This window comes from Bubalus kerabau, chromosome 23 (assembly GCF_029407905.1).
Source record: "Bubalus kerabau isolate K-KA32 ecotype Philippines breed swamp buffalo chromosome 23, PCC_UOA_SB_1v2, whole genome shotgun sequence".
NCBI lineage: Eukaryota > Metazoa > Chordata > Mammalia > Artiodactyla > Bovidae > Bubalus > Bubalus kerabau.
The window spans coordinates 23,830,075-23,856,430 of record NC_073646.1 but is presented as its reverse complement, the minus strand read 5'-3'; the positions used below and the strand labels follow the sequence as shown (position 1 = coordinate 23,856,430).

At 41.2% G+C, this 26,356-nt stretch overlaps 1 long non-coding RNA gene across 1 annotated transcript in view; it reads right to left on the bottom strand.

The window, feature by feature from the left end:
• The window catches only part of LOC129637486 (uncharacterized), a 55,022-nt gene that overhangs the window by 27,989 nt on the left and 677 nt on the right, over positions 1-26,356 (bottom strand). Inside the window, exon 2 of the long non-coding RNA XR_008707494.1 lies at positions 3,076-3,146. This is a non-coding gene — a long non-coding RNA (uncharacterized LOC129637486). The remainder of the gene's footprint in view (positions 1-3,075; positions 3,147-26,356) is intronic.

Below are 26,356 nucleotides of genomic sequence, written 5' to 3'. Positions count from 1 at the left end.
CATTATTTATTTTGTTGTTCAAACTGTCCCAGATTTGGTCAGTGGGAGACTCTTAAAACTGACTCCTGAGGCCTTTTCCCATGTCCCTATCAACTGAGCACTTTCCTTGCTTGCTGGTATATGATATTCCAAGTTCATACTGTACTTTTCCTACCCTTGCCTTGGAGTCACACATTTCTCCAAGACATCTTGACTCTTTTTATTGGAGAATGGGATTTAGACACCAAGATATGAGTATTAGGTGTACTCATTATTACTGGGTTGTCACTGCTATGAGACCATCTCAGACATTAGATAGAAAAGAAAGACATATATATATACATAATACCATTTATATAAATAATACATTAATAAATCTATTTCTGTATTTTTCTACCCATATTTAAAATCATGAATTCACATGGATATTTCCAGGTCCAATCCAACACCACTGGATTTATTCAAGCCTTTCCTTTTCCCACATTTCCCCCCATTTGTCTGGCAGTGAGAAGCTTGTCTCTCATTTTTCACAATATATTTCCTTTGGGATACACATAAAACAGTTTCAGAATTGTTATTTTAAACACACACACACACAAATTGAAGAGTTCAGTTTCTAAAACATAAAAAGACTATTGGGTATGTCTTTTTTATGTTAAAAAAAAGAGAGAGAAAGGAGAGAAAATTAGAGTCCAAAATATGCACTGAAGGATGCCACAGGTATAAAAACAGATCTTTTCAACAAATCAGCAAGAAATCCCAAGTTTACAGATAAGAATCTCTCATTCCTTTTCCAGCTGGATGAGAACCTCACATGTGATGCTAGTTTAGCTGAATATAAGTCTGAGTTCAAAACTGCTTTGCCTCACAAATTTGAAATCATTGGTAAATTGCTTTGCAGGGACTTTTAGATTCACCTCCATATTAACTTTTGTCTCATAGTTTCTTTTCTTTCCTTTTTGTTGCCCATTTGTACTGCACTTTGGGACAAACCATCACAGATTTGTTTTTAGTGGTGTCTTTTCAATGGTTTAGTCTATCTTGAGGGATTTTTTTAATGTCAGTGTGCTCGTTTCAAGATCTTTAGTGCTTCTTTTTCATATCAGCCTATAAAATGTTTTGTGAATGCTATTTCTTGTCCAATAACTCTTAAAATATGAGTTATTTGTATTTTAAAGTCTTTCTATCCCATATTTCCTATTTTCCTGTTTCTTGTGTGTTAGTTTTTTCAGTTTACTCAATTTGTTACCTACTGTTTAATAACGTTATTTCCCAAATATTTTTGTGATTCCTGAAGGTATGCTTACCTTTCAGTTGACAAAAAGAATAACCTAAGAGTTCCAAGAAATTTAAAAAATGTAAAACCAGTTACCCATATAAGAAAAAATGATCATAATATCATCAGACTTCTTAACAACACTATCAGAAGACAGAGAAGCAATGTCTATGAAGTTTTGAGAGAAAATTATGTGGAGTCCAGACTTCTAGCTCTAGTCCAACCTATGAAGAAAACTAATGCCATAAAAAAGCTTTGAATCCATGAAAGAGAAAACTAACCCCTAAAAAATGACAGTTACTTGGAGAGGCAAAAGAAAATGTTAAATTCTATAATTAATAGTTTCAGAAATATTCAATAAGAAATCACATTAAAAACACATTAAAACCACATTAAAGGGCTTCCCTGGTGGCTCAGTGGTAAAGAATCCACTTGCCAATGCAGGAGACATGGGTTCAATCCCTAATCTGGGAAAATTCCACATGCCGTGGAGCAATTAAGCCTGTGAGCCACAGCTATTGAGCCAGTGTCCTAGAGCCCAGGACCCACGACTACTGAAGTCGCAGGCCTCTGCAAAAAGAGAAGCCGCTGCAATGAGAAGCCCAAGCACCACAACCAGAGAGTAGTTCCCACTTGCAACAACTAGAGAAAAACCCACACAGCAGTGAAGACCCCGCAGAGCCAAAAATAAATAGTTTTTTAAAATCATATTTAAAACTCCTGTTAAGAAAAATAATTATTAAAACTATTTAAACTTTAAATAATTAAAAATTGGAAATTTATAAAATATATTCACTATAATTTGACAATATATGGACAGCACAGAATCATGGAGCTAAAAGCCTGAATTTATGATCAAACTAAGAGACTCCCAGAATGAACATAAAAGAACAAAAAGATTAAAAGTCTTATGTAAATAAAGTTCAGAGAAGTAGAGAATAAATACAGAATTTCTGCCATTTGTCTGTCAGTAGCTCAGAAAAAGGAAACACAGAAAATGGAGGGGATAAAATAATAAAATAAATAATAAGGGAAAACTTTCCCCACAGTAAGGAAATGTAAATCTATGAATAACCAAAATATGTATAAAATGTTATACAATAAAGTTATTTTTCAGACATTCAAGGATTCAGAAAATTGATACTCGTTCTTTTAAAAACAAAAAAAAAGCACTCATTTTTTCAAAAAAAGAGGAAAACATAGCACCTAAGATACAATGGCTCTAACCTAGTAATACATAAAGTGAGTGAAAGTCGCTCATTCGTGTCCGACTCTTTGCTACCCTGTAGACTATACAGTCCATGGAATTCTCCAGGCCAGAATACTGAAGTGGATAGCCTTTCCCTTCTCCAGGGGATCTTCCCAACCCAGGGATCGAACCCAGGTCTCCCACATTGCAGGCAGATTCTTTACCAGCTGAGCTATCAGGGAAGCCCAATACATAAAGGGAGACCCCCTAGACATTTGTGTAGCAGGTTGCAAAACAATTAGTTTAAACCCAAGGTGGAAGTCAGAGGCCTCTGGCAGAGCTAGAGATGTCTTTGTAAAAAAAGACCATACTCAACACAGAGTGGAGTTGGACATCTGTTAGAAATATGGTTATGCTTAGGGAAATTATAAAGACAAGCTTCTTGAGCTACAGAGAGAAAAATAAAAAGAAAAGCAATTAGAAATTCCAGAACCACTTTCTCCCAAAGAAAGCTATATAAGGAAGTTAGAGTCTAAATATAAAGCCAACCTAAGTGTGAAGTGATTTTTGAGCAATTGATGGATTCTAAGAAAAGATAATCCAATTTATTTTGATACCATGGAACACTTACCTTCATGCATACATGTTTAGCAGCATAAGATCCTATTTTCCTTTCGACAAGTCCAATGATAGTACTTAGCTCTGGAATGAAAGATATTTATATTATATTTATAATATCATAATAATACATGTATTTATTCATTTTCAATTATTTCTGTGTTAAATCTATTAGCAAAATATAAATATTATGAAAGTGGCAATACACAGAAGTTGGGAGCCAGAGGAGAGCAAAAAAATGTAGGAGTACTAATTTCTACATCTTTGATAGTATCAGATGATATTGTCTGAAGATAGATATTGGAAAAATAAATTAAAGTTTGTAGATCATATTAACTTTAGAGGAATAATTGCTAGAACTATAAATAATTAGCTAGCTAAATTTGGAGGTGGGGACTTTTAAGTAAGATTTCCTTTTTCCTTTTTTTTTTTTCCCCTGTTGACAAAGATTTATTCACTTTATTCCTTTGTCTAAAGAAATTTTCCATAGGTTTGACAGTATTATCACTGGTTTCACAAAGATATTATGGCATTTCTTTTGTTTTTTAATCTGGAACTATTTTTACTTTTTAATTTTTATTTTATATTGGACTATATAGTTGATTTATTAATACAGTGTGTTAGTTTCAGGTGTACAGAAAAGTGATTCAGTTATACATCTACAGATATCTAATCTTTTCCAATTCTTTTCCCATTTGGGTTACTACAGGATATTGAACAGATTTCCCTGTAGGTCCTTGTTGGTTATCTATTTAAATACAGTAGTATATATGTCAACCCCAAACTCCCAGTCTGTCCTTGTCTGCAACCTTTCCCCTTTCATAACCATAAATTTGTTTTGTCTGTGAGTCTGCTTCTGTTTCATAAATACAATCATTTGTATCATTTTTTTAAAGTACCACATATAAACCATATCATATGATATTTGTCTTTCTCTTGTCTGATTTACTTCACTTAGTATGATAATCTCCAGATTCATTCATATTGCTGCAAATGGCATTATTTCATTCTTTTTAATGGCTGAGTAGTATTCCATTGTATATATGTAAGATAAGACTATCCCTTAACTTTCAAAACAGAGCTTCAATAAATACTGTCTGTATATAACAAATAAAAACAGTAAAAGTATAAAAAATTATTTGTTATGAAAGTAACAAGCATAATAATTCAAAAGAGAAATGGTTCAAAAGTAGATTATGCTGAGGAATGGAGTCAGGGGTCTGGAAAAGTCTTGCTTTTCATGTTATGCCTCCTTTCTATATTGCTTAGCTTTTTTCCCCCACATTGTGCTCTAATTTAGTGATGAGTTTTTAATGTGTTAAAATATTAGGGCAACCACTGAAGAATAGAATAGGATCTATAACTTCTAAAAACCCAATATGAAAAAAGTGAACCAAAGAAACTCAATCAATGCAATAATATGCAGCAGAATAGGGGAGGGAGACAAAGAACAAGGAAGTATTGTAAACAGAAACATAAAGTATGATGGGGATAAAAAGACACATAACTTGAAAGGCAAATGGATCCAAAGGTTAATCTATTTTATTAAATGAGAGAAACATATTTAAAAAATAAATTGACAAAAGCTTTGGCTATGTTATATATAGCTGCTGCTGCTGCTAAGTCACTTCAGTCGTGTCCGACTCTGTGTGACCCCATAGACGGCAGCCCACCAGGCTCCCCCGTCCCTGTGATTTTCCAGGCAAGAACACTGGAGTGGGTTGCCATTTCCTTCTCCAATGCAGGAAAGTGAAAAGTGAAAGTGAAATCACTCAGTCATGTCCTACTCTTAGCGACCCCATGGACTGCAGCCCACCAGGCTCCTCCGTCCATGGGATTTTCCAGGCAAGAGTACTGGAGTGGGGTGCATTGCCTTCTCCGGTTATATATATAGCAATAAAATTCAAATCATGAATTCAGGGAGGATCTTAAGAGAAAAAGAATTGAGAAGAAGATAGAACAGAGAGATGTATATTCTTAGGACCACAAAGATGAGGTGAGCCCAAACCACAGCTGAATCTAGCCAGGTTCAGCCAGGGGTCTAGCTGTGACTGAATGGGGCCAAAGCCATGTCTGACCACCCAGACAGTGTTATGGGCTGAATTGTGTCCCCCTCCCACCACCAATCATATGTTCAAGTCCTAACCCCTAATACTTCAGGATGTGACTGTATTTCAAGATAGGGTGTTTTAAGAGGCTATTAAGTTAAAATGAGGTCATAAGGGTGTGTCTTGATCCAGTATGACTGGTATTCCTCTAAGAAAAGGGATAAGAGATAGATACACACAGAAGATCACGTGAAGACAGGGAAAAAACGGGTATCTACAGTCAAGGAGACAGGTCCAGAAGGAAACCAATCCTATGGACACCTTGCTCTCAGACTTCTAGGCTCCAGAACCATGAGCAAGTAAATCCCTGTTGTTCAGGGCACCCAGGGTGCAGTAGTTATGGCAGTCCTGGCAAATGAAAACAGAGGGTCTCCTTTTATTAGAGACCATAGCAAAAATCAACAAAACCAAAAGCTGGTTTTTTTTTTTTTTTCAAAAGCTGGTTTTTTGAAAGGATAAATAAAATTGACAAACCATTAGCCAGACTCATCAAGAAACAAAGGGAGAAAAATCAAATCAATAAAATTAGAAATGAAAATGGAGAGATCACAACAGACAACACAGAAATACAAAGGATCATAAGAGACTACTATCAACAATTATATGCCAATAAAATGGACAACGAGGAAGAAATGGACAAATTCTTAGAAAACTACAACTTTCCAAAACTCGATCAGGAAGAAATAGAAAATCTTAACAGACGCATCACAAGCACGGAAATTGAAACTGTAATCAAAAATCTTCCAGCAAACAAAAGCCCAGGTCCAGATGGCTTCACAGCTGAATTCTACCAAAAATTTAGAGAAGAGCTAACACCTATCCTGCTCAAACTCTTCCAGAAAATTGCAGAGGATGGTAAACTTCCAAACTCATTCTATGAGGCCACCATCACCCTAATACCAAAACCTGACAAAGATCCCACAAAAAAAGAAAACTACAGGCCAATATCACTGATGAACATAGATGCAAAAATCCTTAACAAAATTCTAGCAATCAGAATCCACCAACACATTAAAAAGATCATACACCATGACCAAGTGGGCTTTATCCCAGGGATGCAAGGATTCTTCAATATCCGCAAATCAATCAATGTAATACACCACATTAACAAATTGAAAAATAAAAACCATATGATTATCTCAATAGATGCAGAGAAAGCCTTTGACAAAATTCAACATCCATTTATGATAAAAACTCTCCAGAAAGCAGGAATAGAAGGAACATACCTCAACATAATAAAAGCTATATATGACAAACCCACAGCAAACATTATCCTCAATGGTGAAAAATTGAAAGCATTTCCTCTAAAGTCAGGAACAAGACAAGGGTGCCCACTTTCACCATTACTATTCAACATAGTTTTGGAAGTTTTGGCCACAGCAATCAGAACAGAAAAAGAAATAAAAGGAATCCAAATTGGAAAAGAAGAAGTAAAGCTCTCACTGTTTGCAGATGACATGATCCTCTACATAGAAAACCCTAAAGACTCCACCAGAAAATTACTAGAACTAATCAATGACTATAGTAAAGTTGCAGGATATAAAATCAACACACAGAAATCCCTTGCATTCCTATACACTAAAAATGACAAAACAGAAAGAGAAATTAAGGAAACAATTCCATTCACCATTGCAACGGAAAGAATAAAATACTTAGGAATATATCTACCTAAAGAATCTAAAGACCTATATATAGAAAACTATAAAACACTGGTGAAAGAAATCAAAGAGGACACTAACAGATGGAGAAATATACCATGTTCATGGATTGGAAGAATCAATATAGTGAAAATGAGTATACTACCCAAAGCAATCTATAGATTCAATGCAATCCCTATCAAGCTACCAACAGCATTCTTCACAGAGCTAGAACAAATAATTTCACAATTTGTATGGACAAACAAAAAACCTTGAATAGCCAAAGCGATCTTGAGAAAGAAGAATGGAACTGGAGGAATCAACCTACCTGACTTCAGGCTCTACTACAAAGCCACAGTTATCAAGACAGTATGGTACTGGCACAAAGACAGAAATATAGATCAATGGAACAAAATAGAAAGCCCAGAGATAAATCCACGCACATATGGACACCTTATCTTTGACAAAGGAGGCAAGAATATACAATGGATTAAAGACAATCTCTTTAACAAGTGGTGCTGGGAACTCTGGTCAACCACTTGTAAAAGAATGAAACTAGAACACTTTCTAACACCATACACAAAAATAAACTCAAAATGGATTAAAGATCTAAACGTAAGACCAGAAACTATAAAACTCCTAGAGGAGAACATAGGCAAAACACTCTCTGACATACATCACAGCAGGATCCTCTATGACCCACCTCCCAGAATATTGGAAATAAAAGCAAAAATAAACAAATGGGACCTAATCAACCTTAAAAGCTTCTGCACATCAAAGGAAACTATTAGCAAGGTGAAAAGACAGCCTTCAGAATGGGAGAAGATAATAGCAAATGAAGCAACTGACAAACAACTAATCTCGAGAATATACAAGCAACTCCTACAGCTCAACTCCAGAAAAATAAATGACCCAATCAAAAAATGGGCCAAAGAACTAAATAGACATTTCTCCAAAGAAGACATACAGATGGCTAACAAACACATGAAAAGATGCTCAACATCACTCATTATCAGAGAAATGCAAATCAAAACCACTATGAGGTACCATTTCACACCAGTCAGAATGGCTGCGATCCAAAAGTCTACAAGTAATAAATGCTGGAGAGGGTGTGGAGAAAAGGGAACCCTCTTACACTGTTGGTGGGAATGCAAACTAGTACAGCCACTATGGAGAACAGTGTGGAGATTCCTTAAAAAACTGGAAATAGACCTGCCTTATGATCCAGCAATCCCACTGCTGGGCATACACACTGAGGAAACCAGAAGGGAAAGAGACACGAGTACCCCAATGTTCATCGCAGCACTGTTTATAATAGCCAGGACATGGAAGCAACCTAGATGTCCATCAGCAGATGAATGGATAAGAAAGCTGTGGTACATATACACAATGGAGTATTATTCAGCCATTAAAAAGAATACATTTGAATCAGTTCTAATGAGGTAGATGAAACTGGAGCCTATTATACAGAGTGAAGTAAGCCAGAAAGAAAAACACCAATACAGTATACTAACACATATATATGGAATTTAGAAAGATGGTAACAATAACCCTGTGTACGAGACAGCAAAAGAGACACTGATGTATAGAACAGTCTTATGGACTCTGGGAGAGGGAGAGGGTGGGAAGATTTGGGAGAATAGCATTGAAACATGTAAAATATCATGTATGAAATGAGTTGCCAGTCCAGGTTCGATGCACGATACTGGATGCTTGGGGCTGGTGCACTGGGACGACCCAGAGGGATGGAATGGGGAGGGAGGAGGGAGGAGGGTTCAAGATGGGGAACACATGTATACCTGTGGCGGATTCATTTTGATATTTGGCAAAACTAATACAGTTATGTAAAGTTTAAAAATAAAATAAAATTAAAAAAAAAAAAGAAAACAGAGGGTCTCCTTTTATTGATAATGATATTATAATTAGAAGTCACATGCCAATGACACGGGCAGAATAAGCAGCAATTACCAGTAGAATAGCACATGGTCTAGCCAGTTCCACTTTAGCAGAAGGTCTGGTGAGTGGTTTGGGAGGTTTATGAGCAATTAGCAAAGGATTAAGAGAGAGAGAGATGGGCTTGGGATATAAACTCAAGGAAGCTGGGCTGAAGCTGTGAGCCCCAGACATTTTTAGCTACTGCAGCCCTATTCTTTCACTGACATGGTCAGAACTAAGGTAGAAAATGTTGGCAAATCCATGTTGCATAATCCTTTTATCTGGTGACCACTGATTAGTAGAAGGAAACCCCCACTAACAATAAGCAGGCTCATTTTCCTGATGGCTTTGTGAACTAGTTTACTAGTGGCTGGATAGTCATCTGCCTTATCTGCTTTTCGTATCCGTCCCTTTTTTACCAAGAAAGTTTGGACCTAATTAAAGAAATGAGGATATATAGCAGGCAGTCAACAAAGTACATCAATAATCTCCAATTAAAAGACAAAGACTCAAAGTAAGGATAGGGAAATAGATCAGTGGAACAGAATAAAAGCAAGAAGACTCACACCTACTCAATCCACTTATTTTAAACAAAGGTGTCACGTCAATGCAATGAAGAGAAGAATTTTTAACAAATGATGCTGAACAATTAGGGAAAAAATAAAAAGAACTTCCTCTGTCTCCTTTATAAACAAACATGAATTTTAAATGAACCATAGACTGAAATTCAAAAGGCTCAAAGTCCTACTTTTTTAAAGTGAAACACTTGAACAGAAATATCATATATCAATAAACACTGGAAAAAGTGCTCAACATCATTATTTATCAGGGAAATGCAAAAGACGGAGACTCACTGTTTCTATGTCCTGCTACGCAAATATGGGCTGTGCATTCCTAAAAATGAAAATAACTCCCTTAAATGTGGGAGATGAAAGGGATGGAAAAATCAACACTCTCATTCTTTTTTTTAATATTTATTTGGCTGCCCTGGGTCTTAACTGCAGCATGCAGGATCTTGGTCTTCACTGAGGCACGCAGGACTCTTAGTTGCAGCATGCGGGCTCTAGTTCCCCGACCAGGGACGGAACCAGGCCCCCTGCGTTGGGAGCACAGAGTCTCAGCCGCTGGACCGCCAGGGGAGTCCCCAGCACTCTCATTCTTCATTAGGAATGTAATTGGCACAGATTTTGGGAGAGCAATTTAGCAGAACTTAACATCATTTTACGCAATCATCTTCGACCCAGTGATATCAGTTATAGGGATAATCTAAAGAGAACGCACCCCTGTGCACAAAAATGCCTAGACAAAAGTATTCACTGCAGATTTGTTTGGAATGAAAATCTAGAAACTCTCTAAAATATTAGCCCATAAATATGGGAAAAGGTTAAGTTATGGTACATCCATTATACATATGAGAGATGCAATTGTTAAAATGACAGAGTACATGCCTACTTACTGACATGGAGAGACCTGTAAGGTATACAGACCTGCTGCTAAGCAAAAAGAAAGAAGTCACCGAACACTGTAAATGGCTCTATTTACATTAAAGACTCAACTCTGGGAGATAGTGAAGGACAGAGAAGCCTGGCATGCTCCAGTTCACAGGGTCACAAAAAGTGACTGAACAACAACAACATCTTTAAAGACACATAAACAAAAGCAAAAGTAAATTTCTGGAAGGATGCACATAGGAATGTGGTAATGTCCACCTCTGTGCACACAGGGAGTAAGGATACCTTTCATCACTTTTTACTCTTTCTGTTATTTGTTTATAACTAGGATGAATTTACTTGTTACCACTGTAATTATTTACAAAATAATGCAATAAAAACTGCTTTTTAAAGTACTGAATATGAATTACTAACAGAACTAACACAAGATTATGTGCCACACGCTCTGCTAAAGAGTCTTACATACCTTTTTTCATTTACTCTCACAAAACAAGCACTGGTACTCATTTTTTTAACTTTTTATTTCATCCTGGAGTACAGCCAATTAACACTGTTGTGCTACTTTCAGATGACAGCAAAGGCATGCAGCCATGTGTATACATGTTATCCATTCTCCCTCCAACTCCCCTCCCATCCAGGCTGCCATATAACATTGAGCAGAGTTCAACACTGGTACTCATTTTTTATTACATGAGAAAGCTGAAGCTTAGAAAATTTGTTGGTAGTACAATGGCCTCTCAAAAATCATCTGAGGAGTGACTCTGAAAAAGAAACTCTGATGATTGGACCTCATGTCAGATCTACAGAATCAGAATTTCTGTGGATGGGGTCCAAGCATCTGTATTTTGTAGTTAAAGCTCCCGACAGTGATTCTAATGTGCTCACAGGGTTGAGAACCAATGACTGACATTGATTCTCAGTCTGAGGTCATATTGCTTGCAATTGGAAGAGCAAAGGTTCGGATTCACTGACACTTCATATGCAAGAAATGATAGAGATAAAGAGATGACAGAGATGTAGACAAAGATATACATACTGAATTTTTTTTTCAGCTATTGAGAAAGAGCATCTCAAGCATAAAACGGTCCATGCACTAATTCCGCTTCTTCCTTCTCCAGAACCCATCCTCTGAATCTGTCTTCTGCAGTGGTCCCTGAAACTCCTGTGGGATGATGTTTCAAATAGTTAACGACCAGACACCACAGGCACAGACCAATCAGAATGGACCCTGAACTCAGCACTGGGGCAGGAGTCAGGCTTTCAGCTTTTGATCAGTGAATCCTAGAGAGCTGAGGCGGTCCCAGGGAAAACAGCAGTGGGATGCCACTTAGCAAGCTCAAGACAGCAGCTGTTTACTAACCAACACGGAAATAGTTCAATATTTTACCAACTAATACAGTAGTAGCACCAGTGTCTGTCTGCACCTAGACTAAGATCTGAGGATTTGGCGGGGGGTGGGGGGGATGGGTGGGGGTGAGTATTTTTGAAGGTTGTTCTATGATGGTCTGCCTATCAGGCCATTTTATGTCTCTACCCAAAGACTGCTTATTGACTGTCGGGAGGGAAAGTAAGAGGCTGGCACACAATCTGTGATCCACACCGAGCTGCCCCACCAGCTGTTGCATGCCTAGCAGCCCCGGCTCCCAGCCCGATTCATTCCCAGCTCCTAGGGGGTTTGTCACTTTGCTGGTTATTGCTATGTTTCCATCCTGAAATGGCAGCTCCAGTTGTGTTTCCCAGATAATTTCGAAGATGCTAATTGCCACCTGCTGATTTCCTGTATAAACACTGTACTTCACACATGAGATTAATCAGAGTGCTGTGGACTGTTCTGAGGAAATGTGTGTATGTGTGTGTGCTCACTGAGTTTCATTACTGTGGCGGATTTAAATCATAGGCAATGTTTGCTCACAAAGCTGCATTAGCAAAACGACAGGGAAAACAAAATTACAAAATACCATAAACTGCAAGCTCATAGACTGTATAAACAACTACTCGAGTCAGCCGACGATGCACTGACTAAATTCTAGAACTGAGCATGAGGAAGGTAGCCTCTCTAAAGGAGACTTTGACGCACAGATGCTTATGTTTCTAAAAGAAACCAAACCTGAAAACATTTTCAAAGGTTTAGAGAAAGTACATTCTCTTTAGATTCAAGATTGGCCTTGTGTCAAATCCTAGCTCTTTCAGTGACTACCTGTAATATTCATGCAAATTACCTGGGTCTCCAAACCTCCATTTCCTCATTTGTAAAATGGACATTATAATATCTAGGTTGCCTGAGACAACATGTATCAGGCCTAATTGCATGTTAGTCTGAAATGTATGGCTTGTGACAGAAATTTAATTCAAAGTGACCTCAGCAAAACAAGAAATGTATTGGCTCAAAATATTAAAAAATTAGGCCTCTGGCTTCAGGTCTATGAGCCCAAATGATGACTATGGAACACTTTGACACCTTCTCTACTTTCTGGCCCTGCTTTCCTCTGCCAGACCTCATTCTCAGGTAGACTTTACTTATGGCAAGCTAGTAGACTAGCCAACAGCCCCACATGTTTTATCCTCTCAGCAACCACAGAGAACTGGTATAGATTGCATTTCACTTGGAAAATGACCCACTAGCCCATTCTCAGATCACATAGTTGGGTAGGAAAGTGTCTACTCACATAGCCCTAGTCAAGCCCTGGAGATATGTACAAAATCAGTCACATATATGATAACACAGATGGACTTCTGACCCCAAAATCATTGCGAAGTTTGAAGGACAGCCAGCCTCATAAGTTGGACCATAAAGAAAGCTGCATGCCAAAGAATTGATGCTTTCAAACAATGGTGCTAAAGAAGATTCTTGAGAGTTCCCTGGATAGCAAGGAGATCAAACCAGTCAATCCTAAAGGAAATCAACTCTGAATATTCATTGGAAGGACTGATGCTGAAGCTGAAGCTTCAATACTTTGGCCACCTGATGTGAAGAGCTGAATCACTGGAAAATACCTTGATGCTGGGAAAGACTGAGGGCAGGAGGAGAAGGGGTGACAAAGAACGAGATGGTTGAGTAGCATCACCAACTCAATGGATATGGATCTGAGTAAACTCCGAGAAACAGTGAAGGACAGGAAACCCTGGCGTGCTGCAGTCCATGGGGTCTCAAAGGGTCAGACATGACTTAGTGACTGAACAACAACATAAGAAGGAAAAATCAGTATTCCATCATCAGAATCTCAACCCCAGATTGGTACTCAACCTTCTGTATAAGCAGACGTCCCGAGTGACAAGACAGAGAAGTTTGCTCAACTCAGAGATGCTGGTCAGCCCTCATGCTCACATGGGATGAGATGATTTCTGTTCTAGGCCAACAGTGGAAAGTGGTAGTTCGCAGACTCAAACCCAGGCCCATTTGGCCAAGGTAGTCATTTGTCATTTTCTGTTTCCAAGCATCTCTGAAAGCTTACTGCATTTCCTATAGGAAACTCTCATAGTATTCCAGCCAGTGGTCCTGGTCTCCACCTAGTCACTTTATCCCTTTATCTAGCCCCATCCCCACAAGTGGGGCAAGATGGGGTCCTCTACCCCTTCATTTCCATTGTCCCTCCTCCTCAACTTCCCCCCTGATGTGAACAGGGTCTCCAGAGTGTGGTAATGTATCAAATTTATCCTGTGATAGTTGGTCAATATTAGCCACAGGATTTCATGGTCTTTAGGTATCTTGCTCTAAAAAAAAAAAATTAAAATGTGAGAAATCAGGGCAAATGGGTCTTATCAGGACAGATTAAAAAGAGTAGGTGCACAAGAAGTCTAGCTGCTGCTGCTGCTGCTGCTGCTAAGTCGTTTCAGCCGTGTCTGACTCTGTGCGACCCCATAGATGGCAGCCCACCAGGCTCCCCCGTCCCTGGGATTCTCCAGGCAAGAATACTGGAGTGGGTTGCCATTTCCTTCTCCAATTCATGAAAGGAAAAGTGAAAGTGAAGCCACTCCGTCGTGTCTGACTCTTAGCGACCCCATGGACTGCAGCCTACCAGGTTGCCCCGTCCATGGGATCTTCCAGGCAAGAGTACTGGAGTGGGGTGCCATTGCCTTCTCCACAAGAAGTCTAGAGCTCTTGTTAAATAAGAATGGAGGGATGCCAAGATAAAGGGGACTTCTTGGTGTCTATGAAAGTAAAAACTTAGCCTGATTGAAAAATAATACACATAAAACAGAAATGTTGGTAGCAGCATCTGGACTCTGATGCCCTTCCTGACCAGCTATGAGGAATATTAAAGTCCTTTCTATAATGAGTTGAGTTTATTTGCCTTTCTGGTCACTTGGTTAAAGTACCAGTGTTAGCTACAGCATAAAGTGACATGCTCCTTAGCACAGCTCCTGATTCAGATCACCCGGATCTGAACCCAAGATCCTCCACTCCACAGCTAGAATGCCTTAGGCACATTACTTAACTTCTCTGTGCCTCCATTTCCTTGTTAGGAATAATAGCATCTGCCTCCCAGTGTTGGCACAAGAAAGAAATTAACATCTATACAGGAACTAATTCAAACTAAACCTGGCTCATAATAAAACTGAATACACTTAGCTGTTCTGCAAGCAGCAACCTAGTCTCCCTTCCTTCAGGAAACTAAGCTCCTTGTCTGCATGAACTTGGTTGATTGGGTAATACCTCAGGACAGTGTTAGGTCTCTCTATGGACTCACAGAGGCAAAGTTGAGGTACCATAGGGATGTGACTTGCACCCACGGAGCTTTGATTTCCTTACAAATTGCTACTTGCTTTTGTGCACTTGATTTTCTGATTGACAGGGATTTTTCTTCTGTTTGACAGTGCTGGAGTAAGCTCGTCCGTTGGCTTACTCTGAAAGGGGGGAAAGGTCGGCAGCAAACTTTTCTTGCCCTTAGGCTGAAAAGGCTTGGCACAGTAAATTACAAGAGGTGAGCTACGCTAGTCACAGGAGGGCATAAAACGGATGTCAGACTTTGCTAACAACTAGGAAGCAGCATCACAAAGCAGTAGCAGGTGTTACCAAAACTCCAGAGGCAACGGCTACAGAACCCAGAAGGGTAGTTATCCAGGCATAGAGATGAGGGTGGAGACTACTCGATGGGCTGGCATAAGCCAACTTTGCCTGAAGGCTTGTCTGCAGCTCTTGTAGCTCCAGGTATCTTGTTAAGGTCATCTTTGCATTCTGGCACTTCCAACCTCCCTCCTTCACCAACTTATACACTCGGGTCACTCTGATCCCTTGCCTGTACTCCATTCAGTCACCTCTAGAATTCCTTTTATCAAGTCAATTCCTACTCATTCCTCAAGCTTAACTAAATTTGTTTCCTCCAGAAAGTTTGTTGCCCACTTCCAAATCCTTTGAACTGATGGCTCTCTTTATACAATCAGGTGGAATTAAACACTGTCTTATGGCACTCCTTACACTCAAGCTTTGTAAGACAGCAAACATCATTGGTTTTACCTGGGTAGCATCTTTTATTCTTCCCTCTGGTAGCAATACCTACCTGATTTTTTTCTTTGGGAAAAAAAAATGCTTCCAAACTCTTGGTCCATGTGGCTGTTGGAGGAGGTCATCAAAAGGACATGACCACCAGGTGACCTCCGAGCTGGACCAGGGCAATCAGAGGCTCTTCAGGCCCTTGCCCTGTCCTTGAAGTATAAGTATACATCCTGTCCTCCAGTCGTACAGTGAAAGCTCTTCAAGGATACAGCCTTGAGAGAGTAATGTGCAGTAGAAGGCCAACTAGACTGAATACATGATTGAATACAATCAAAGCCTCTATATAAACTACTACAATTCTAGGGTGGGTACCAAGATCTACTCATCCACGGGCACTAAGACAAGCCTTGTATGTAAGTTCTCTCACATGCTATCAGGCGCTGCAGTGTGGAGACCCTCCAAATGCTCCTGCCCCCAATCCTGGGGAGAACCCTGTAGTCTGTAGGGACGGAGTCGGGGAGATTCCCGCTAATGCCTGTTGCACGAGTCCGGTTGGGGTGGTGACCCGTTCACATGGACTGCAGTCGCTCTTCAGCCCAACACAGACACCATCTGGAGGGAAACGGGAATGGACTGCAGTTGCCAGAGGGCTGAACTCAGCATTTGGTGATCACTTCCAGCAGGTGCAGTGGTAAAGAATCTGCCTGCCAATGCAGGAAACTCAGGAAACACAGATTCGATTCCTGGGTCAGGAAGCTCCCCTGAGATGGAAATGGTAACCCATTCCAGTATTCTTGCCTGGAGAATTCCATGGACAGAGGACCCTGGCAGACTACAGTCCAAGGGGTCACAAAGAATCGGACACAATTGAGCCACTGAGCACACACACACACACACACACACACACACACACACACTTGAGCTCTGGTCATTAGCCCTTTGCACTGACAGTTGGGCTGTTCTAAGGGGATTGACCCCACAGCTTAGAAAATGGAAAGCTGAGGGGTGGCTGATTATGAATAAGCCCTTGTGGAGTCAGGATATGTGCAAAGTCATTTGAGTTTACCTGTTTAGAGCTTGAGTCAGTCCTCACTGTCCTCCACATCCTGGCTCAGAGTGTGCCAACACCCCAGGGCAACCAGAAGTTGACATGGCCTAGGTGCAAGCCCTGGCAGCTGATCCTTCAGTAGATACAACAGATGGGTGCACAGAAGTGACCACAGTAGTGCCTGAGTGGGATGGTGCACTGCCAAGATTAACTGCACGCCCCTGAAATACAGTGACTTGGTTAATGCTCGAACAGCATGACCTGCGTGTTCCAAATATTTCCAAGGCAGCTGCAAAAGTCTAGGGTCACCCACTGGGGTTCCCAACTGGCAAGGGACTGGAAGACTGAATGATTATACTGGCCCCTCCCTCTGAGTGAGGGCTCTAAATATGCCTTGTTTTGTGTGGTTACTGTATCTCGCCTAACCCAAACTTTCCTCTGTCACTATGCAAACCAGGCAGCCACCACTAGGGGATTAGAGAAACTGACTACCCTCATCAAAAAAAAAAAAAAAATCAGTGATCAATGGTCACTTTTCAAAGGTCATGATATGCAAGACTGGGGAAAAGAACATGACATCAAATGGAGGTCCCACCTCCCCTATAAGCCACAGGCTGCAGTGTTGCCAACAGTCAGGCCCAACTGAGCGACTTCACTTTCACTTTTCACTTTCATGCATTGGAGAAGGAAATGGCAACCCACTCCAGTGTTCTTGCCTGGAGAATCCCAGGGACGGGGGAACCTGGTGGGCTGCCGTCTATGGGGTCGCACAGAGTCGGACACGACTAAAGCAACTTAGCAGCAGCAGTGTCGGTAAAAAAAGGAGGAGGAAACATTAAAGAAGCAGATTAAATTACTTACAGGTAAAATCTCCCTGGTCAGGTGGACTAAAGTACTGTCCCAGCCTTTAATATATTTGAATGACAACCAGTAGGGTCTGTTGCCCCATCTGCCAGTAAGGGGACCCCTGCCCCAAAACTCAATGCCCTAAGGGTAGGCAGTCTCTGGAGGCAGACATTGCCCTGACTCCCCCATCTGGATCAATGTGCTGAGAACACCAAGCCCTGCTGCACCTGGGAAGGGTGTTATCTACTGGAATCTGTGAGGGGACATCCCACTGGGATGGGTGGATTCCTTCACACCCCTGGGTGAGGGGGCACTACTCAGTCTCCACCAGGATCCTGTTGTCTTGCTGCAGGCCGGACCAGCTGAAATGTACTCTACCTGGAATGGAACGTACCATCAAAGAGGGGAGAAGGTGAGATCCTGGTCTGGCATTCCCCACCCATCCCCCATCCATCTCCTCACACCTGACAGTGCTACCTTCCCCACAAGCACAACTGGGTCAAGTTCTAAATGCTGCAGCCGCATTAACATCCAAGGGTCAGGCCACAGTTGTAGTTCTTACAGAAGGGGAAGACCTCTGCATATAAGTCCCTGCTATGTTTCTGTCTTATTGACCTTGGTCTTCTGCTGCTCCTGTGGTTTCCAGTCCTGGGATGGGCACCTGATGGAGATACCCTTCTACAGTGGGCCCACCTGATGTCTGGCAAACCAATCAATCCGCCTGTTGGGTATGTGGGCAGCTACCCATCTCAACTCATCAGGACTGGCATAGTGGGTATCACCACTCCAGGGAGGGGACTGGAAGGCCTCTAAAGCAGTACCTTAAGGAATGACAAGCCAGAACTAATACTCTTCATTCATCTGATATCACCAACACTGATCCAGAAGACTGGCCCCTACGATCAATAACACTGAACAGAGCACACTTTTTCTGTCAATCAAACTACACAGCCAGGCCATCAAACTGCTGACAGGAAGGGTCCTAAAAATATCACTGGAGTCATGGGTGGTTCTCAAATTTGGTTTGCACTCAAATTTGGGGTGGGTTCACTTGGGTCCATGCCAGGTGGCGGACATTTGAGCACCTGGGCAACTCAATGTTGGGAACAGAAAAATCACTCTAAAAAGAAAGGACCCAGACTTCTCTGGTGGTTTAGTAGTAAGAATCCACCTGCCAATGCAGGCGACATGGGTTCAATCTCTGGACCAGGAAGATTCCACATGCTTTGGGGCAACTAAGCCCATGTGCCACAACTACTGAGCCTGTGCACCCTAGAGCCTGTTGGTCTGCGGTAACAAAAGCCACGTCCATGAGAAGCCCACGCACCACAACTAGAGAGTAGCCCCTACTCCCCTCAACTAGAGAAAGCCCACATGCAGTGATGAAAACCCAGAGCAGCCAAAAATAAAATAGAAAAAAAAAAAAAAAAACAATTATACCATGGGTGTGGGATGGCTATCACTGAACTGTGTGGTCATTCTGTCACATTAAGAGCTAGTGACTGATTTGGCACTAATTGGTCACACCACATATCTGCTAGATGACCTGGAATGTGACCCAATGGCTGTGTGGCTCAGGCCTTTGGCCATGCCTTCCACTTGTGGTTGGGCCGCTGTGACCCTGGGTTTTCCTGAGCCCAGGGGAGAATCCACCCAGAGTAACAAAAGCTGCCAAACTCCCTGCGGTCAAGGCCAGATGGGCATGTCCTGTTTTCCACTCCATCCACTCCATCTGGCCTCCATCTTTATCCCCTCTATTGGCCTGGAGGACAATCATAGCACACACAGAAGCCCTTACTAAGTTCACCCAGAAACTCTTCTAGGACAGCTAGCAAAGGCTGTCCTTACTAGACACTGAAGTATGTCCAGTGAGAAAATCCATCCTACAAAATAGGATGGCCTTGCATGTTGTTACTACAAGGTGTCACCTGTGCCATGACCCAAACAAGATGTTGTGTGTTCACACCGGATGAGTCAGCTAACACAGCATCTTTAACAAACCTCACGAGGACACAAGCGCTTGCCCTGAGTGATCCGGCCCCTAGCCTAGGGGGTTTAATAAACCAATGGCTCAGATCATGGGCTTCTTGATGGGAAAAACTGTTACTTATGTTGAGAATCATTATCTTGATGTGTGTTTTCTCTTGTATGTGCCTCTACAGCTGCTGTGGCTTCTGCCTCTAGTGCAACCAGATAACCACCCAACAAGCCACCTCCCTGCTGGTGACACCCCTTGCTGACCACTCAGGGCCCACTGTGGAAGTGGGGGCTAGGTGGAGTGTCAGAGGAGGTCACCAAGAGAACATGTCCACCAGTTCACCCATGAGCTGGACCCCACTAATCAGAGGCTCCTCACTCCCTTCCTTTGTCCTTGGAATGTATGTTTTGCCCACTGCCACAAAGTGCGGGCTGTTTCAAGGACAGAGCCTTGAGAGAGCAGTATGTTGTTGAAACCATCTGGACAGTATTCATGACTGAACCCTATTAAAGCCTCTACATAAACTATTAAGATTCTGGGGCTGGGTGCAGAGATCTAGTCATCTTGTGGCCCCTAAGCCAAGCCTTATGTGTCAGTTCCCTTGCCTGTTACACCCACCACCTACCCATCTGGAGTGGCTGCCTCTTTTTGGTCTCTCTTTGTCTTCCATGTACAGGGACATGTTTACCGACCCAGAAGTGGCTCAGAAAGCTCAGCTCCAGAAACGGACATGTGGCCCAGGTCTAATCCATCAGGTATTCCACCCCCCTGGTCACAATGATTGGTTGAGGAATGGCACATGACCCAAGTCAACAAACCTCATCAATGTCAGCCCCAGGATTTTTGCTGGATTGGGAAAAAAATAAAAGAGCAGGTACTCTCTTCCGAAAGACCAACAGCTACCATAGGATGTAAAGAACCTTTATGAAAATAAAGCCAAGTCAGAAGAAAGCAGAGCTGAATAAATGGAAGAATCGGATACCTGATTATACCTGAGGGCATAATCTGGATAGAGCTGTGCCTGAATTTAAACTTTCCCTGGACATTTCAGTTATATGAAACAAATTCCCTTCACTCAACAAATATTTTTTTTTTCAACAAATATTTATTGAAGGCCTACTGCTCCAAACACTAAAACACATTAGTTAACATTTTTGTAACTTAATATGATATAAACTAGATTTCTTCACTTGCAACTGAAATAGCTTTCAAAAAGACTTCATGTTGCTTAATTACTGCATTGCCATTTAGCATCCTTCATGTGGATGGCTCTTTTTCCTATGTAGATCATGAATTCATTAATAGAGACCTTATATTATATCTCTCTGTATCACCAACTACGGTATGTACATAATTGTAAATAACTGACAAATCATTTGTTAAGTCAATAAATAAAGGCTACATTTATTGGGCATCCAAATCTAATAGCCCAGTTCACAAGAAATGTCCAAGGAGACTGGCCAGTGAGCTCTGATTAGACCCTGGATTTCAGGAGGCATCAGTGCTCCATGAGCACAAACATAGCATGATAATAAAATCAACACTCATCCACAGAAAAGGAACATATCACAGTCAGAACATATGCACGTGCCTACCTCTGCTCTCAGCCCAAGTTCCTAGAAATGACCCAAGAAAATATATTGTTAAATAATAAATACATAACATTGATGACAATCAAGAAAAAGTACAGCAAAGGAGCATAAATTCTGAACAGAAGAAAAAAAGAGCTAAAAAGATGCTTAGAAAGGAATTGGCCGTGAAGATGGAGTGGTTTCGGGATGATCCAAATTCAAAACAGGAAGCAGTGAGTAGTGAATGGTGAATGGAGTCATCAAAGAACCCAGTTCAAAGCAACTGAGTGGTCAGTCCATTCACTGAGACTTTTACGCTCCTGGGGAGTAGGTAGCAACCATCTTTTCCTACAAATCAAAGCCGTGACTGAACACAAAGGAGGGACACATGACACTGCAACTCTCAGGAGAAATGAGAAATACTCAAACCAGAACAAAAACTATCAGGTCACTCTACCTGGCAGCACACCAAGTCCCTTCTAACACTGAAAACAAGCTGATGCATTATTAACAGGTGAATACTGAGTGTCAATCTCAAACATGAGCGGTTTGGGGTGGGGAGGGACAAGAATTCCCAGATATAATGCAAAATCTAATCCTCCTATTTAATCTCTCAACAGCCTTTAATAAAAATGGCCCCCTTTCTCCTTCTTGCAACAGCTATTTTCCTTGGCTGCTATGACACCACACTCAAATGGTTTTCCTTCTACTTCTCTGGTGAGTTCTACTCAGTCTGCCATGCAAGATTCCTCTATTAGTTAGTTAGCTAGGGCTGCTGTACCAAAATACCACAAACTGAGGGATACAACAGAAATCTATCATTCATGGTTCCAGAGGCCAGAAGTCTGAAATCAAGGTGTCAGCAGAGTCACACTCCCTCTGAAGGCTCCAGGGAAGGATCTTGTCCAGGCCTCTCTCCTAGCTTCTGCTAGTCCTTTGACTGTGGTAGCAAAACTCCAGTCTTCACATGGACTTCTCCCAGTGTGGGTGTCTATTTTCAAATGTCCCCTTTTTATAAGGACAAATGTCATAATGGATTAGGGCCCCCCCTAGCCCAGTATGATGTCATATTAACTAACTACATCTTCAATGACCCTATTTCCAAATAAGGTCACATTCTGAAGTACTGCATGTCTCTACTTCAACATATGAATTTGGCAAGGGACAAAATTCAACCCATGACAATTCTCGTTCACTGTCTGCTAAACAATAGGGTGCTCTAGGGCATGAACCAAGCTTCACTTTCCTTCGATATCTATGTGTGTGCACGTATATGTGTGCTCAGTCATATCCAACTCCACCTATACTCTTTCATGTTCTTTTCAAGTCTGATGACTTTTAATACATGAGGATGACCTCACCAAGGCCTCCCCCTTGAGGTACACCACCTGTCTACTTGACACATCTCTAATAAAGATCTCAAAATATCACAACCAAATAAGAATTAATGATTTTCCCATCACCGTGCATGCATGCTAAGTCACTTCAGTCTATTCGACTCTTTGTGACTCTATGGACTATAGCCCATCAGGCTCCTCCATCCATGGGATTCTCCAGGCGAGAATACTGGAGTGGGTTGCCACGCGCTCCTCCAGGGGATCTTTCTGACCCAGGGACTGAACGCAAGTCTCTTAGGTCGCCTGCACTGGCAGGCAAGTTCTTTATCACTAGTGCCACCTGGGAAGCCCCCCTTCCCGCCACCATTTCCCTCTAAAAAAACAGGTCCCTATGAGTTCTTTCCATGTCAAATACTGTAGTACCATCAACCCAAATACCCTCAAACAAAAAAATCTAGGAGCCATCCTCAATTCCTCTTTCTCTTATGCTCCATAACCAAGCTGTTCCAAGCCTGCTAGTTCTACATTCAAAATATATAGAACACAACCATTTCTCTCCACTTTTGTTGTCACTCCCAAATCTGAGTCACCATCACCCTTTGCCAGAACTAAATCTAGAGGCCGATTTCGCTACTCTTCCTTCATTCTTACCTCACTTCAATTCGCTCTCAACATCAGCCAGGGTGATTTTGTTAAAGTGTACATCAGATCTTGTCACTTGCTAGTTTAAAATCCTCAAATGTCCATTTTTAGAATCAGTTACCAGGACCTACAAGACTCCTGCAACATGGTCTGGCCCCTGCCTGACACTGCGTCTCACTCCGGTCCCACTGCTCCCCTTGCTCAGTATGCACCAACCACACTGGTCTCCTTTCAGCTTTTATGTTTTTAATATATTATTTTTTTAATCTTCTGGCTGTGCTGCACAGCATGTGGGATCTCAGTTCCCCAACCAGAGGTTGAACTCATGCTGCCTGCACTGGCAGAGCACAGTCTTAACCACTAGACCGCCAGGGAAGTCCCTCCTTTCAATGGTGTGAACACTCCACGCTTTCCTACCTCCAGGTCTTTCATTCTCTTGCCTTTTCTCCTTCCGGAAATGCTCTTCCACTAGCTGCATATCTATGGTTCCATCTCATCCTTCAGACTCCAGCTCACAAATATCAAACCTTAGAGAAACCTCTCATTGATCAGCCTTTCTAAAGTAACCTCTGCCTAGTTACAGTCTATTCCATCATCTTATTTATTTTCTTCATAGCATTGATAACAATCTGATGTTACGCTATTTATTTATGTTTCCTCGTATGTTATTTTCCTCCTTCTCCAATCTCCACCTAGAATGTAAGCTTCTTAAGGGAAAGACTCATGTATGTCTTTCACCACTGTATCTTTGGTATTCAACATTTTGCCTAGAACATAATTAGCTTCAATATCAGACCAGTCAATCCTAAGGGAAATCAACCCTGAGTGTTCATTGGAAGGACTGATGCTGAGGCTGAAGTTCTGATACTTTGGCCACCTGAGGTGAAGAGCTGACTCATCAGAAAAGACCCTGATGCTAGGAAAGACAGAGGGCAGGAGGAGAAGGGGACGACAGAGGATGAGATGGTTGGATGGCATCACTGACTCAATGCACATGAGTTTGAGCAAACTCTGGGAAGATAATGAAGGACAGGGAAGCCTGGCATGCTGCAGTCCATGGGGTCACAAAGAGTTGGACACAATTTAGCAAGTGAACAATAGGATGGTGTTTAAAGGATGGGTGTGTGAAACATTATATAGAAACATTAATAGACCCTAGAAATCATCTTACTCAATTCCTTCTATGCTGAGTACTCTCTTGAATACTGTTTCCACAGTGGATCTGGCCCAGGAGTCTATATGGAATCAGATTTTCTCCCAAAGACACAGAGATGCCCTCACCTTCCTACAGAACAGGCATACTTTCCACTGCCTTCCTCATAAAGTTCAGATGCTCTCCACACCTGTGTGCACAACTTCATCTTTCATCACTTCCTTCCCCTGAGCTAAGGTCAAAGGAAGGCACACTCAACTTCACACCATTACATGAAAATACCACTCATGCTCATGGTTTTGCCTCTCTTTCGAATACTAAACATCCCTCAGCTTCCCTCTATGAAGGTTTTCCTGGTAGCCAGAGAGGCTATACTCTGTACTGTCACAGGCCTTCATGCATCCCTCCACTACATTTATTCTTGTTGTTTAGTCACTAAGTCACATTTGACTCTGTGCCTGTCAGGCTCCTCTGTCCATGGGATTTCCCAGGCAGGTTTATATGACAATTCCATGACTAATTTTCCCCATTTTACTGTTAATACTTCAAATAAAAAAGTTATGTCTTATGTCTCTGCTTATCCCACCAGTGCCTAGCATAGCACCTCATAGCGATGCAGAGAAAAACCGTTGACTATTACATATGCGTATCAAGAAATAATTGAGGATTTTTCATTATTGTATTACTCAATGTGGTGAAAAGAGCTGGAACATTTAATTGGTTATTATTCTGTCAACTATCTGACCATCATTATCGAACCAGTGGGAGAGGCACTTCTTAATCTGTGATATGGAAATTTATTTCAATTAGTTATAATTTGGTTAAGAAATCATATTTGAAAATATTTATACTATGTCTGAAATAGACACACCAATACAAACATACTCAACTTTTTCACTTTTCACTTTCAGCTTGGATTTTTTTAACTAAGCATAAGCACTGATAGAATTTCTTGGAACTATAATGTATTAATATACACTTAATATACAATTAATGTTCACTTTTATGGTAACCCTACATTAAATCTCATTGGCCAAAAGCAAGTTATAGCTGCTCTAGTTGCTGGCTAAAGGCTGGCAGATCAGCACCATGGACAGAGGACAATGGTACAAAAGGTCACTCCAGGGCTACTTGTAAAATAACAGCTGTGATAGCAGATGTACTAACAAGGAGAGACTGGTATGAATGTTCCTCTGGGGATCATGGGAAGAGCATGACATTAGGGTTTGGGTATTAAGAAAACAACCACTCTGCCACGATGGTTCTGAGTAGCATGATCTGCTTCATTTATTGACCCAGATTGATTCACTACTTTTTCAACAGCTTGATCTTCTGTTCCCAAGGTGCCAACATTTTCATACTGAAGTAAATGTAAATACCTAACTAGAAAATATGAAGAATATTTGTTCTTTTTACCTGTCCAGCATCTATGACCCTTTTTTCCTTTCCAAACCACCTTTCAAACAAATAAGACATCTTTAAAAGATGACACTATGGAATTTTTGATACTGTTGGGAAGCATTTATGATGATATTGAAGTTGTGTTTACGGTGGAAGTTCCTGTCTTTTAGCAGTACATCCTGACAGTTAACAGATGACATAATATGGTATCTGGGACTTGCTTCAACATAATCCAGGATTAGGGGAGTGGACAGAGGTATAGGGAAGATAAGACTGGCCATGAATCACTAACTGTTAAAGGCAGAGAATGAAAACATGAGAGTTAATTCTCTCTACTCTTTTATATGGGCTTTCCTGGTGGCTCAGACAGTAAAGAATCTGCCTGTAATGCAGGAGACTTGGGTTTGAGCTCTGGATCGGGAAGTTCCCCTGGAAAAGGAAATGGCAATCTACCCCAGTATTCTTGCCTGGAGAATTCCATGGACAGAGGAGCCTGGTGAGCTACAGTCCATGGGATCACAGAGTCAGACACGACTGAGCAATGAAAATACATACACACTTCTATATGTTTGAAGTTTTCCATTAAACATATACATATAGGTGTGTATGCATGTGTCACTGAAAGACCACACACACAAAAATAAAAAGTGATTCCTGAAGAATGTATAACCCTGCTCCTAACAGATAATGCAGGGCAAGCCTTAATACCCTCTGCTCCAAGAGTTCCTTTAAGGAAGCTGAGCTATAACTGTC